General features: G+C 36.3%; 1 pseudogene; it reads right to left on the minus strand.

The window, feature by feature from the left end:
• Positions 1 to 908: 908 nt before the first annotated feature.
• On the minus strand, positions 909 to 1,197 carry LOC138836959 (small ubiquitin-related modifier 2 pseudogene; annotated as a pseudogene).
• Positions 1,198 to 14,874: the final 13,677 nt, after the last annotated feature.

Raw genomic sequence — 14,874 nt, forward strand, 5'->3', positions numbered from 1 at the left:
TCACAGTTGTAGCCGTGACCACAGTAATCTGAATATTATGGAGGGAAGTGACATGCTGTGTGTTGCATTTGACAACTGCTATTTTCTCAAGATTGCCAAGGAATTCAGGATAAAGTTTAAAACCAGAGAAACTTATCTGGAAATTTTCTATGGATAGAAAGAGGGTGTGGATAAAAAAATCTCATTCTTCCTTTTTGTACCTATTCAATAGTAATATTGGACAAACAAAATAGGAAAAAGTCATGAAATGAAAGGTTTTGGATATCTGGACTCTGTTTCACATATACGTAGACTGACAATTTCCCAAGGGGCAAGGATAGACGTGGGGAGAACATCTGCCCAGAAGCTGTCACTATTTCCCCTTTGCTGTTAGCAGGTTGTAATGGGCCTCCCTACTGAGCTGTCATCTGAACTGAATCTTGTTCTATTTACTAGTGGTTTTTCCCCCAAAGGTCCTTACTCTGGTTGTTTTCTTTCTCAATGTATAAAAAAAATGTATGGCCCAGAGTATGATTGATCTTGGTATTTGTTCTGTGTACACTTTATTTTTTTTAACTCAGAACCTGGTCACTGTTCATGAGCTTCTTTTGCTCAAGGCTAGCACTCTACCACTTCCAGGTTTTCTGTGTATGTGATTCTGAGGAATCGAACCCAGGGCTTCATGCATGCAAGACAATCACTTTATCACTAAGCCACACTCCCAGGCCTGTTCTGTGTACACTTAAATTTAGTGTGTATTCCATAACATTGTGTATAATAAAGGAATGGGGAAGGGGAAATGAAAGAATAGAGAAAACTATACTGTAGTAGTCAGGATATGGTGGAACCAAATTGCAGTTTTCTAGTTATGAATGTATTCTTGGTCTATAAGAACAAAGTTCTGGAGCAAAGTAGCAGGTTCCCTTTTTTTAGTAGACACCTCCTGTCTGCTGCTGGAACACATCAATTGTATCTCCATCCTCCCTTTCCACCTGTTGAAGGTGTGTCTGCTTCATTGATTGGCTGCCCATCAAATCGGAATCTCATCTGCCTCATTGACAAACCCTGTCGTTCACAATAGACTTTCATTGGTTTACTAAGTGGTGTGTGCCTCTTAATCTTAAACTGTACCACAGAACCATCCTGTCCCGCCACCTTCAAATTAATATGATCCTTGTTCTCAGCCTTGACACCTTCCTTGGGCTTTTTGTCAGCCATCTAGAGCACCAGAGTCTCCTTAGATGCAGCTTCACAAAAGAGGTCCCCGGTCCACACCGAAGGAACACACAGGCAGCACCACAGCGGCTGGAGGAGGTGGCAGAGGTGGATCTGTTTTTGTCATGCATTTTATATCTATACATACTATACGTTTCAATAATATTTTGATTAAAGTTTTGTTTTAAGTAGCCAAATAGAGCTGTAGTCATAGTAGTAGAATGCCTGCCTAGTAATCACAAAGCCATACAACTGCTAAGAGAAGAAGAAAATGAAGAAAGAGGAAGAGGAAAAGCAGGAGAGAGAGGAGGAGGAATAAACTTTGATGAGAAAACAGTTATATTTTAATTAAAATTTGAATAAGCACTATTTCTTTCTTATTTCCTGTGATGGTAACCTTTTCATTGCATAGTTCTGAGGGTTTTACATTTATGTTTAATTGTTTGTGCTGCCATGGCCTTGTGCATGTTAGCAATCACTCCCTCAAGAAACCACATCCCAGCCTAGTTCTGAGTTTTGCTCAGACACTAGCTCCTTCAAGTTCTCTTCAGTTGCTCTTTCTTTTCCTGTGAATTATAATTTTCTAGTAATTTCCTATTAGATTCATGACACTGTAAAGGTTACACTATTGACTGTCTAAATTATTTGTCATTTTTTTTTCCTGGAGAGTTGAACTTTGCTTTGGAATTCATTTAAGGTGATCCAAGAATAGCTCATTCCTTTCCAGTCTTATTTTTAAATTTTGTTTGGAAAGGTTTACAGTAAACTTAACTCTAGGAATAGCTTACTCTTCCAATAGAACAAGGACTCTCCTGCATTTTGATCTAATGGCCAATTTTCAATAACTCTAAGCTCTATTAGTATTCATTCATCTTCCCTGCTCCACTCAAACTCTAGAAATTGATGCATATGTAGCTTCTGGTAATAGTTCTTGTCTCACTGACTGAAGATTCACTTAATTGTGTACCATATAACATTTAGAGAAAGACTTAAGAGTAACAATGTAGAATCTTATTTCTTTGTGAAGCATTATTCTTACCTTTGCAGTATCTCGAGTCCTCAACTCAGCAAGACTGCATGCTCAAAGTGGTTCTTCCTGTTTTCTTTTAGTGCCTCTAGGAAGAAATTCTGGACAATAGTGAGGCTTGTTCCTCTGGTTCATTATTTTAGAGATTATGATCCTGTACTGCCACCTGTTGTTCTGTTGTTGAATGTCTGAAGTAGTTTCGATATATACGTATAGTAAATACATATATATATATATAATAAAATGACTTCTATACATGATACATTATATTATATTAAATAATATCACATATATTACACATATGTATTATAATATATAATGTACACAATTTATATAATGTATATAATTTATATTATATATAACTATAATAATGCTATCTTGGTAGAGCGCTAGCCTTGAGCTGAAGAGCTGACAGTGCCTAGGCCCAGAGTTCAAGCCCCATGACCGACAAAAAATAATAATAATGCTATCTTACATATAATTACATTAAATATTAAACTATGTAGTATTATGTATGGCGTATTTTACATACATGTTGCATACATGTTTAATTAATATACAGGAATACACACACATATATATGTGTATATACTATCAATTTTTAGTTGTTTAGAGCAGGAGAGAAACTATAGTGCCAGGTAGTCTTTCATGGGTGGAAGCAGAAATCCCTGTTTATTTTTTAATTTCTAAACACACTATATTTGGTTTTGGGTTTGTTGATTGTTTTTTTTTTTTTTTACAATTATTTACTTGTGTTTTTCTATTCTATGGATTAGATCTTTTGAGATAGAATAAAATCCAAGGCAACAGATGAGAAGTACCTAAAATAAAATAAAAATTTGAACATATCCAGTTCATTAAAACATGTTGCTATTACTGGGAGAGAAATGGCAGCAATGGAAGAAATGGAAACGAAAGAGAAAAAGATCATGAGAGCTCCACAGTGGATTGCTCATATTGAGTACTAGAACAGTCAGCTAGTGGGAAGTGGCGAATAGTAACTCTTGTGGATGGACTAGTAAGCATGACAGATACCTCCAAAACTTCTGCTATGATGTGCAATCTTACTGATAATATTTGTGCTATGTTTATGTTACTTGGGTCTTTAAGCATTCGTTTTCTACAAAATTTGCCATTTTTTTAGGATGCTAGAACAAACTGATTATTTTTCTAAATACACACATTTGATACTTCTGTCTTATTTCTGACAGTTACAGTGTTTCCCTCTTTGGATGATTGGGGGTTGGATTGGCAGGTACCTGACGTACATGTACTGACGCACTCAGCATCATTTCTTACTCTCTTTTCCTTTCTGATTCAGTGTTCTTCTATGCCCCAGACTTTCTCACTTGAGAAGTATCATAGGAAGAAGTTATTAGCATTGGCTTAGAAGTGGGGAGAGTTTGGCTTATAACTTTAGTTATTAACTATAATAATTACTATTAACTATTATTATTTTTGGTGGTGGTGGTGGTCGTGGGGCTTGAACTATGGGCTTGGGTGCTGTCCCTCAGCTCTTCAGCTCCAGGCAAGCTCTCTACTGCTTGAGCCACAGCGCCACTTCCAACTATTATTAACTGTATAACATCTAGCATGATTTTACGAGACTAGGGTTGTGAAACAAGTGACTATTGCTTGGCTTTTGAGTATGAACAACTCTAGGGACAGTTGATACAGTGTCTCATGATGGCTTTAAGTTTTACCATCATGTACCTTTTAGGTACCTGCTCTAAGGAAATAGGAATTGTGAACTATTAAAGTTACTGTCACTTTCATTTGAGCTAAATTATAAAGGCAGAGTAAAGAAAGGGGACAATATATGTCTGCTTACATGTGTGTAATGTGCATCTATTAAATTCTAAAAATGGTTATATATGTAATTATTTTGATGTCAATCTCATTTTCCTAGTAATGTCTCTGAACAAAATATCTGTTGTTGACTCATAGTCATACAGAAAAGTAGGTCTTTTCCCCCAAAATATTTTAAAATATTTGTCTCAATGATACAAACTATTATTTCTCTGGAAATTTATATCTTATAGACTCTTATGGATGTTTTAACTTTCAAAAAGAAATTATATACACATGTCTGTTCAGGAGCTTCGTATTCAACCCAAAGGTCTTTAAAAACCACATCCAACTCTATGTTAAAGCTGTATTAAAGAAGAAGATGGGAAAATAAATGGGAGGGAACTGACATGTTGAGTACTTGTTTTTCAATATTAATTACCACACTTGAGGCAGAATACTTTTAGCAAAACCCATGGCAACAAGATTTTTGGTTCCACATAGACTTGCAAAACTTTGCCACTTCCCACCTGTGGAGTCCATTTCCCTCCCCTTAAATGCAGAGTCCATTAGATTGTCTCCATGAAAAGAATGCAGCAAAAGTGACCATCATAACTTCCAAGGGTAGGTCACGAATATCAGTACATCTTTCTGCTCATTAGTTTCCTTAACTGCTGATTTTAAGAACCCAGTCTTAATATCATGAGGAAGCCAAGGACATAGAATATTACATGAAAATGTTCTAGTCAATAGCCCCAATAAAAAGAAAGCATAAAATACACAGTAAAAACCAGCAGATATGAGCCTGAACAAGTCTTCACAGGAGCCCTGTCTCTGAACAAGTTACCTGTCTCACTCATTATAGAACAGTAACAAAAAGAGAATTCTATGCTTCCATCAGAAAGAATGACATTGGTCCTTTTGCAAGTAAATGGAAAGACTTGGGAAAAAATATACTAAGAGAAGTATGCCAGACCCAGAGAAATATAGACTGTATAGTTTCCCTCATTTGTAGTAACTGGAATATTTCTAGAAATCTACAAGTTAATCCAATGGATAGTAAAAGACAAATAATTACACTTGGACAGGATTAATTAAACAGTACTCTAGGCATTCATACTGTGAGACCAAAAGAAGGTATTCTTAGGAGAGGATCATAATGTCTCAGTAGCTATGTGCATATGACTATATAGAATGATGCTTATCACAATAAACTCCAAGAAATGGAAACAGGCATTTTTTATTGTACTGTTTGCAGTTGTCTCTTTTTTCTCTTTTTTCCTTTGGTTTGTTCCTTTTTGTCACTGTTTTTTATTTCTGTACACTTTGTCTTGGACATAAGTTTATCTGACTTGAAGAGGGGAAGAGAGATCACAAAAATGGTGAGACAAAGGGTAAAACAAGGGGCTGGGAAGGTGGCTCAGTGGTAGTGCGCTTGCCTTGCATGCCTGAGACCCTGGGTTCAATTCCTCAGCACCACATAAGCAAAAAAGAAAAAAGCTGGAAGTGGTTCTGTGGCTCAAGTGGTAGAGTGCTAGCTTTGAGCCGAAGAGCTGAGGGACAACGCCCAGGCCCAGAGTTCAGGCCCCATGACCGGAGGCCCCCCCCCAATAAAAAGGGTAAAACAATTCAACAGAAATACTCACTAGATACTATGTTGGAAATGAATGCCACAACTTGGGGGGAAAGGAAGGGAAAATGTGGGAGAAAATGAGAGGGGGGGTGACACTGTTCAAAAAGAAATCTACTTACATAACTGTAACCTCTCTGTACATCACCTTTATAATAAAACTTAAATTAAAGAAAAAAGTGAATGCAATCATCAGCATCTGCATTTTCCTTCTCTTACTGAATTGAGCCGAGATGAACAAAGTTGAGCAGAGATGAACAATACCTACAGAATGTTCCATAAATAGCAAAAATTTGAGCAAAATAAATGTCATTCTTTTAGCCCATCAAATTTCAGGTGGTTTTTATGGACAGGAGTAGATAGCTAAGACATATTTTGTAAAGTACAGCGCAAGTCCAATCTACTACATGGCAGTGGGTTTAGGTTTAGGCCACAGGTGGGGAGGCAAAGTGCCTTTGAACTTCTAGCTGAGTTCAAGGAGATGAATAGAAGAAATCTAATGGACCTTGAAAAGACTGATGGTAAGAATTTGGAGGAAAGAGAGTAAACTGCTATTGCAAGTAGGAAAAAAAAAGGAACTCTTGTTATCTACTGGCAGAAAGTTTAGCAACAATGTTTCCTGCAGTGAGGTGAAAACAGGAAACATACCTATTTTCTAGCTAAGGAGTGTTACAGAAAAAGGATTGGGAGTGCTTTTTGCCTTCTGTCTGTTTCTAGCTGCCTGTAGTAAAATGCAAGGAAGAAAGATGAGCTAAAGAAAGAACTGTTATATATAAAGTCTCCAGGACTTGCTGGGTTGGAAAAGAAAACTGCTTCTCATTCCCAGCCTCCCCAGATGGTAAATGATGCTAAATTAAGATATGGCTTCTGAGTAGAGATCAAATCCAGGGTGCTGTCAAGAAAACATGATCTAAAGATAAATACCTTTTGTTAAGGCCTCATGAAGTTTTGAAATAGTGTGTTAATGACCATTTTGAACAGGAAAAAAGGCCATATAAGGATTTACGATGTACCTCAATAATGCTGTCTTTGAAACAATCATTTCCAAGAACTTATGAGTGGGTATTCTTAAAGAAGTCACACTTTCAAAGAAAAAAAGTTATCCTACTGGTTTTAGGCATATGGCTTTTGTGTAATGGATTTTATTATAAATTGATTCATAAGAAACCCATAAGGTATCTAAAGGAACCCTATCACATTGTACTGAAAAGTAGTAATGCAATACAATTAAAAGAAGCCTTTCAACATCCGAATATCTATGGCAAGGAAAGTGGCCAAGAAAAACTGACTGAGCTACAAAGATGACCTATATTTTATGGTTTGGAGAAAGTACACTAGTGAGTTGATAAAAATCAAATACAGAGCAAAAGCCATTGAAGAATTCATTGGTGTAAGTCTAACCAAGGACTGGTATCATATACCTGGCTATATTTTGTAACTACTGTGGACCAATGACTTTTGTGCTTTGTCTGTCCTCTCTCAATGATTTTTCTCTATCACATTATTGGAGGCCTGGAGTTTGTGGAGTACAAAAATCATGTTAAATTCTCAGATTTTCAGCTCAAAAAGATTGTCAATTTAAATGGAAAACACAAGGAACTTTTATAAATCTTGACCTCAAGCTTGAGTCTGATAAGCTTGGAAGAAGAGTCAGGAGTGAACAAATACGTGCATTTTTCATAGGAAAGAGACGTGAATTGTTGTGGCTGAAACTGGATTATGGCAGATTTTAGTTTCCAAGAATATCCTCCCCAATACTTTTGGTGCCAAGTGTCTTTTCAGAATCTTGCCCTGTGAGTGCAATATATGGCCCATTTCCTAAAACTGGGTAGGACTCTGAAACTATTTCAAGAATGGAATCCCACCAGGCTGGGGATGTGGCTTAGTGGTAGAGTGCTTGCCTAGCATGCATGAACCCCATTCCTCAGTACCATATAAATAGAAAAGGCCAGAAGTGGCGCTGTGGCTCAGGTGGTAGAGTGCTAGCCTTCAGCAAAAGCAGCTCAGGGACAGTGCCCAGGCCCTGAGTTCAAGCCTCGGGACTGGCAAAACAAAAACAAAAACAAAAAGAATGAAATTGCACCAAAGTGCAGGAGCATGACTCCCTAGGCTAGATGATAGGAAGTTATATAAGTTCCACAGAACTGCCCTTTTCCTCAGAGTGCTTGTCTTTGGAATTCAGACCCCATATAGTGAAGTAGTCTAAGCTGGAGGCAGAGGTTGAGTGTAGCTATTCTTTTGGAGGGTACCCACTAAGATATAAGACAAGAGCCAAAAGGAGTTGTTTGACTTGTGAGAAAGGATGACACCTAAACACTGATTGGAGCAGGGATGAACTATTCCTAACACACTCATCAGATTACAGATTTATGAGCATAGTAAATACCATTTTAAGCCATCAAATCATGTGGCATATTTGCTATAAATAGTACACAATGCACTAAGAGTTCTGTAAGAGATATAGGAACCTATTTTACTAATGGGAAAGTATGCTGACAGACATGCATAATGTAAGTGATAGAGTTGAGTTGTGAACCCCTGTATGCATGAGGTTTGGATTCTTTTCACTCTTATAAGAGAGTATAGGTTGCCCAGAAAGACATGGAGTTGAACAAGAAAGCCCATTAAGCTCTGGTTTGAGAAAATTGAGCTCAGTAGACTCAAGATCACAGTTGTAATCTGTCAATACAGAGGACTTTCCTGACAAAAAACTAAACAAACAAAAAATATGGTCATATTCTGTTCTTGTATTTATAAAATTTCATGAAAACTTCAGCAATCTATATGATTTCTGTATAGGTAAGTTTTCTCAACTGGGAGATAAGAATATAGCTTCAATGATGCAAAGTTGTTTTAAGGAGTTAATTTTAACACGGAAATAAAAACAATATAATTTTTCTGAAGAGCTTTTGTCTAAAAGCCATACTAGGAGAGGAGAAGCCCACACCGAAGGCATTCTGATGATTCTTGAAGAAAATGTCACTTCTGTACTTTTCCATTGTCCAATTCTCTATTAGAATCCTACCACTCTCTGGAAACCTTCAGATATTTGTTAACCTCAAGGCCTCTGGTATCAGGAGTGTCTCCTCTCCTTTCATATCACATTGCCCTGCCACAAGATTTCCTGCCTTGAAATTGAGCTGAATTTGATTATTATTTGTTTAATGGCATTCAGTTGTAATGAGGCATAACCCTATGGGGCCTTTGCACTTTAAAAGAACAGCTCATTACCTGTTTTGAAACTCTTGATAGATTAGTGGGAGAGACAATTTTGTTCCCAGAGTTCTTTCCCTACAATCTCTCTCCTCCTACAATATCTTGAAAGTTACTTTGTAACCTCTCCATACCCTTTTGGAAAACACTCTGAAACCTGAAAAATATTCTAGTAGAAATGAAATTGTTGCCTGTGGAGAAAGTGGGGGATGAAAGCAAACACAAAGTAATCTTATTTTTAAAATTGTGATCATTGTTTTCTACTCTTCATCCTTCTCAAAGAGTGGGTAGAACTGCAAGGGTTGGTGTAAACCAGTATTTATTTATTGGCCATTTTGATACAATAGCTGTTTGATGAAAATGTCTTTTGGCTTAGTTAAATTTTATCTTTTTAGGAGTATATTCACTAGTAGGTGATTTTATGACCTCTGATGGATGGGGAACAGGAGAGGGATAAATACATTGTCCCTCTCACTGTGGAAGTGGCATCACTTTCACATCAAAGCATAAAACATTTTTCAGTTCTGTTACATGAAGGATCATGAGATAGAAACTGTGTAGGGAATAAAAATGGAAAGTCTTTGAGAAGACCTTTTATTCACTCGTTAAGAATCATGCATAGGAGATTTTTTTTACAGCTCAGAATAATAATGAGATGGAGAAAAAGAACAGGAGTAGATACAGCTTGTGTTGTATCACACATATTTGAATCGTTAATACTGTCCCCAAATTACATGGAATAAAATATAAAGTGTATTGTAATTTAATAAAAAGTATAAACACATTTTGGACAAAACAATATGGACAGTCCCTATCCAAATCTTTTTTATCTATTTCTAATCATATATAATTGTAGAATTCATTGTATTGCCTTTGGATTTACTACATTAAGTTTTCATTTGGGGCAAGCTTCCTGGTTTGCAATAAATGGACCCACAATTTTGTCATACAAATCTCATATTTTGTTTAGCCTCAATCTGGTTTCTATTGGCCTCTAATCTTAGTCTAGAAGTTGTGCTTCATTAATATCACCATATGATGTGAGTACCTCTCAAGTTGCAAAGTTCCCATGTTTGATTGGTTATCAGAATTTGTGAAAATAATTACAGATTTTTAAAAACTGTTATATCATTAAATTTATTTTTAATATATATATTTATTGTATAGATACTGTACAGAGGGGTTACAGTTACATGAGCAAGGTAATGAGTCCATTTCCTATCAAGCATTGTTACCTCCTCTTTTGTTTTTCTCTACCATCCTGTTCCTCCCCTCCTTCCTGACCCTCCCCTCCCCAGACAAAGTTGTAAAGTTTGTTTTCAACATAGTGTCTTGTCCATCTCATTGTTATAATGGGTCATCCTGTATCCTTGTTTCAGTATTTTGTTATTTCCTTCCCCTCCCCAAATTAGAAAAATGTATATATAAGATGTAGGATACCGGAATCAAATACAGTGACAACAGAGGTTATACTATGGGGGAAGAACATAAAAAGAAACAAAAAAAATCACACAGTACATTATAAGTACATTAACAAGAACATCAAGAAAGATAAAAATCTCTTGTGTCCCTATCTTGGTTCATTTCGCTTAGCATCAGCTTATATAGCTTTTGACCTCTTCTGCTTGTCCTACACATATAGTAGTTATTGTAGATAAAGGAAACCATGGGCCTTAATGTTTCTTTGGGTCTGGCTAACTTCACTTAATATAATTTTTTCCAAGTCTTTCCATTTCCTAACAAATGGGGCAATGTCATTCTTTCTGGTGGAGGCATAGAATTCCATTTTATATATATATATATATATATATATATATATATATATATATATATATATATGGAATGGTATATATACATATACATATATATGCTCATGTATATATACATTTTCTTGATCCATTCATCTACTAAGAGGCATCTGGATTGGTCACCATAGCTATGGTGACTAATGCTGTAATAAACATCACTGTTCTGGTAGCTTTAGTATGGTCTTGTTTGTGATCATTTGGGTAAATGCCCAAAAGTGGGATTGCTGGGTCATAGGGAGCTCTATGTGTAGACTTTTGGGGAACCGCCATACTGCTTTCCAAAGTGGTTGAACAAGTTTACACTCCTACCAACAATGCAGTAGGGTTCCCTTTTGGCCACATCCTCTTCAGCATCTGTTGTTTCTAGAGTTCTTGATTATAGCCATTCTAACTGGGGTGAGGTGGTATCTCAATGTTGTTTTGATTTGCATTTCTTTTATGGCTAGAGAAGTTGAGCATTTCTTCATGTGTCTATTGGCCATTCTTATTTCCTCTTCAGAGAAGTCTTTCTTTAAGTCCTTAGCTCAAAATTACAGATTTCTGAGGCCTACAAAGAGCTACTATACCATAATGCTCTTCGTATCTGCCCCCAGTCCTTGCTTTCATACTACCATTCACCTCTAAACATCTGTTCCCTGGGATGTTATACTTACATATTAAATTGCATGTCAAACATCTCTCATCTCCCCAAGAAAGCTTTTTCCAGGCAAATTTTTCTGTTAACAGTGTATCACACATATTATTCCATTGTTCAGTAACTATTATTGAATCACTACTGTCCTCAAGAAGAAAATTATCTTTAGTGTAAAATCTAAGACTTCTACTTGGTTATGGTATTATGTTCCAACATTGTTTAGTTACTAAGTATAGAGTCCTTTAGTCAGTCCAGGCTGGTATACCAATATGTAAAGGCCTAATCAACATTTATATCTCACAGCTATGGATCCTGGGAGAGGGAAATCAAACATTAGGTTACTGAAAGAAACACTTTCTACTGAATCACTTCCTTTTACTGATGCTGACTTTTTACTTCTTCATATGGTGAAGAAAGGAAGCCCTGGTATCTTTCTCTTCTTCATAGAGGCAGTGCCTCATGACCTTAGCTTATTTTCTTCCCAAGCCCCTCACCATTTCCTAATACCATTTGCATTTGGGACTCAGGCTTCAACATGAATCACAGGGGAAACTAATATCCATTGTAATTATCATTGTAAGAAAATGTCTGTCTTTCAAATTGGTTTAATGATATAAGACATATTAAATACAGTAAAATGTTAATATATGAGGAATCTGAGTGAAGTATCATACCTAAGAATTACTTTTACTAGCAAGTTATCTGTAAGTCTGAAATTATTTCAGCAGATACTTTTGTTTTATTAGAGGAGGGTCTTACTATATAGTGTAGTTTGTTCTTAAACTCACAGCCCTGTTGCCTCCAGAGTTCAACATAGATATTTTTAAGAGAATATATAACATCAAAGAAATCATAGGAAGGGAACCCTCTGTATTTGATATTTCTCAAAATGAGCAAAAATAATTCATGGTTATAAAAATCAGAGCAGGGGTTGACTTAGTAGAGAATATTTAGAGCAGAAAACACTCTGGGCTGGTCTTCTATACCTCAGGTGGACTGTGAAATTTCTAGGCATATATATTTGTTAAAGTTTATTGGCTCTACACATGATACTAGGTCAATTATACATTAGTAATACATGTAAAACAAGTTGTGGATGGGCTGCAAACACTGGGGATAACACACGGGAAAGGGTTTATAACCCCTGGAGAAAACCATGGTAAAAATGAGAACTTTAATGTATGAGAACCTTGGTCTACGAGAGACTTACATCTCTAAACAGGGAGACCTAGGTGATAAAACAGATTTCCAATCATCAGAAGGAAAATTACTCGGACCTAAGAGGCCAGTATACTGATTTCAGTTATGGACCCAGACAATGCTTAATGAATGTAAAGATGGAATGTAGAAGTTAATCCTCCTCTGCCGTCTTAGTTTTAGTGAGGGCTTCCCACTGCTTGAACCATTTGAAAGAGAGCATGATCTGTGTAGTTCATCTTCCCAGGGCACAGAGTAAGAAGGAGAATGTAAGTTAGGGAAAGAAAGCTATCTGTTTTTTTTGGTTCTGGGGTTAAAATCTAAGGCCTTGAAAGTATTCTATCATTAAGCTACACCCCAGCCTTATGCCATGTTTTTTATTCCACCCCTTGTGGTACCATTTACTTGTAATACTGATGGCTTGGCCAAAAGTTTGTACATGGAGAGTGGGCAAGTGTGTTAAGGATAAATGAAGGAAAGAAATTACAATAATTTAGTCTAATTTAAACAGCCTAATAATGAAAATGAGGATAGGGTGGGGCAAGGGACCATATTGTTTCTATTGATAGGCTCAATAGAATAGAGAGCATAGAAGCATCAAAGGATTGTTGGTGTTAAGATACCAAGAAAAGTTTTACAAAGTGGTGATGGAAAGATTTCAATTAACAGTAAAGAGATGCCAAAGGTACATCCATGGAATCAATAGCTAAAGTAGTATAGAATATTTTTAAAAATCAAAAGAAAGGAACCCAGAGAAAGATAATCTGCATATATAATGAAATCACTAAGGGTGAAGAGAAATACAGACAGCTAGATGTTAAAAGCTCCAGAAAATGAAGATTGAAGAGGAGAGGGCTTTGAATATCCACAAAGTGGGTAGTGTAGTCTATTAATGAGACATCCTGTTGTCTCAGCCCTCAATGTCAATCCATCCTTGACTCCTGACAATTTATTGTGATTATCAATAATAACTCTACTTTATTCACCATTGGAATTAAGAAAAAAATACTTCTCCTAGGTTGGCAAATCAGTTTTCTATTGCTTTCCCCATAGCTACTATTGTCAGTGTATTTTCTTCACTGCAGCCTCTTAACTTTTCTGAATAAACCTATCCTACAAGCTTGTTTACCCTCTTCTAATATAGTACTTAAAAATTTTCACTTAGTTTCCACTTCTTTCACTATCAGGACCCAAATTCTTTAGGCCAGGCAATCTGGCCTCAGTATACTTTTCCAATCTAATATAGCCACATTTTCTAGTCTTTTGTTTCCTGGTCTTTGCCTGCTCTGTTCTGCTTGCGCTGCTTGCTTTGCCTTCAGTCTGTTGCCCTCTGCTTCACTGTGTTCTTCCAGGTTAATTCATAGTTGTCAGTTAAAACTCAGGTCAGGCATCCTCAGTGTAATAATACCACGTCCAGCACTTCTTGGACTATATCTAATGAGACCCTAGATAGATGGAGCAATATGAATGCTTCTTAGAGGAGTCATTCAAAAACTATCTCATAATGAAAGATAGTTCAAATGTATGTTGACTTCTCTATTTCTAAAGTTACAATTGATCAATTGCTGGGACAGAAGAGGCCAATGGACATGAACAAAGGGATGGCCTGAAAGAAGTTACAAATACAGTTTAATGGCATGGCTGCAACCCAAAGCTCCAGTGGAGGGGAGCAAGATTAGACAAGTAGATAACTTGTGTTAGAAGCTCCCTCAGATGCAGCCTAGTGATACGATTTTGACTTTGAAACAGGACCAATTTTGAGCTGCATGCTTTTCTTCAATAGGGAAACAAGTCCCATGGGATCTAAAGCAATAGTAAGTTGAGTAGCAACAACATTAACATTAGACAAAAAACAAATTAAAAAAAACATTAAAACAAAAAACATTAAAAATAATGGACCAGTTCAGTCCTCTTAGCATATAATCATTAAAATCACTGAATGAATTTGAAAAAGATACCAATACTAGTGATATTTTCACAGGTGTATAAGTTTCTTTTTTAAAATCATTGAATTGTCTACTTCAAGTTTGTGAATTTATAGTATGTGAATTATACCTAAGCAAGTAAAAGTCTAAAAATAGGTTCAAATGTTTGCCCTCAACTTTGGCTAATCATAATAGAACATCTAGTGATAGTACTTGAAGGTGGACAGATATTAAAAGCCATCCAAGGAAATTTAGCAGCATCAAAGTAAGGTACAGATTTGTTTGGTTTTGAATTAGCATTATATTGCAGTATGAGGTGGTTTTGCAGTCATATTTCCATGCACACACTGCAATGTACTTTGAACAATTTCCCTTTGTTCTGTTTCTTCCCTTTTCCAACAGTATCTGATTGGTCCCATCATAATGTCTATCTATCTCTGTTCCGTCTTGCTCCTCCC

This window comes from Dipodomys merriami, unplaced genomic scaffold, assembly GCF_024711535.1.
Source record: "Dipodomys merriami isolate MVZ:Mamm:240054 unplaced genomic scaffold, mDipMer1.0.p SCAF_1, whole genome shotgun sequence".
Lineage (NCBI taxonomy): Eukaryota > Metazoa > Chordata > Mammalia > Rodentia > Heteromyidae > Dipodomys > Dipodomys merriami.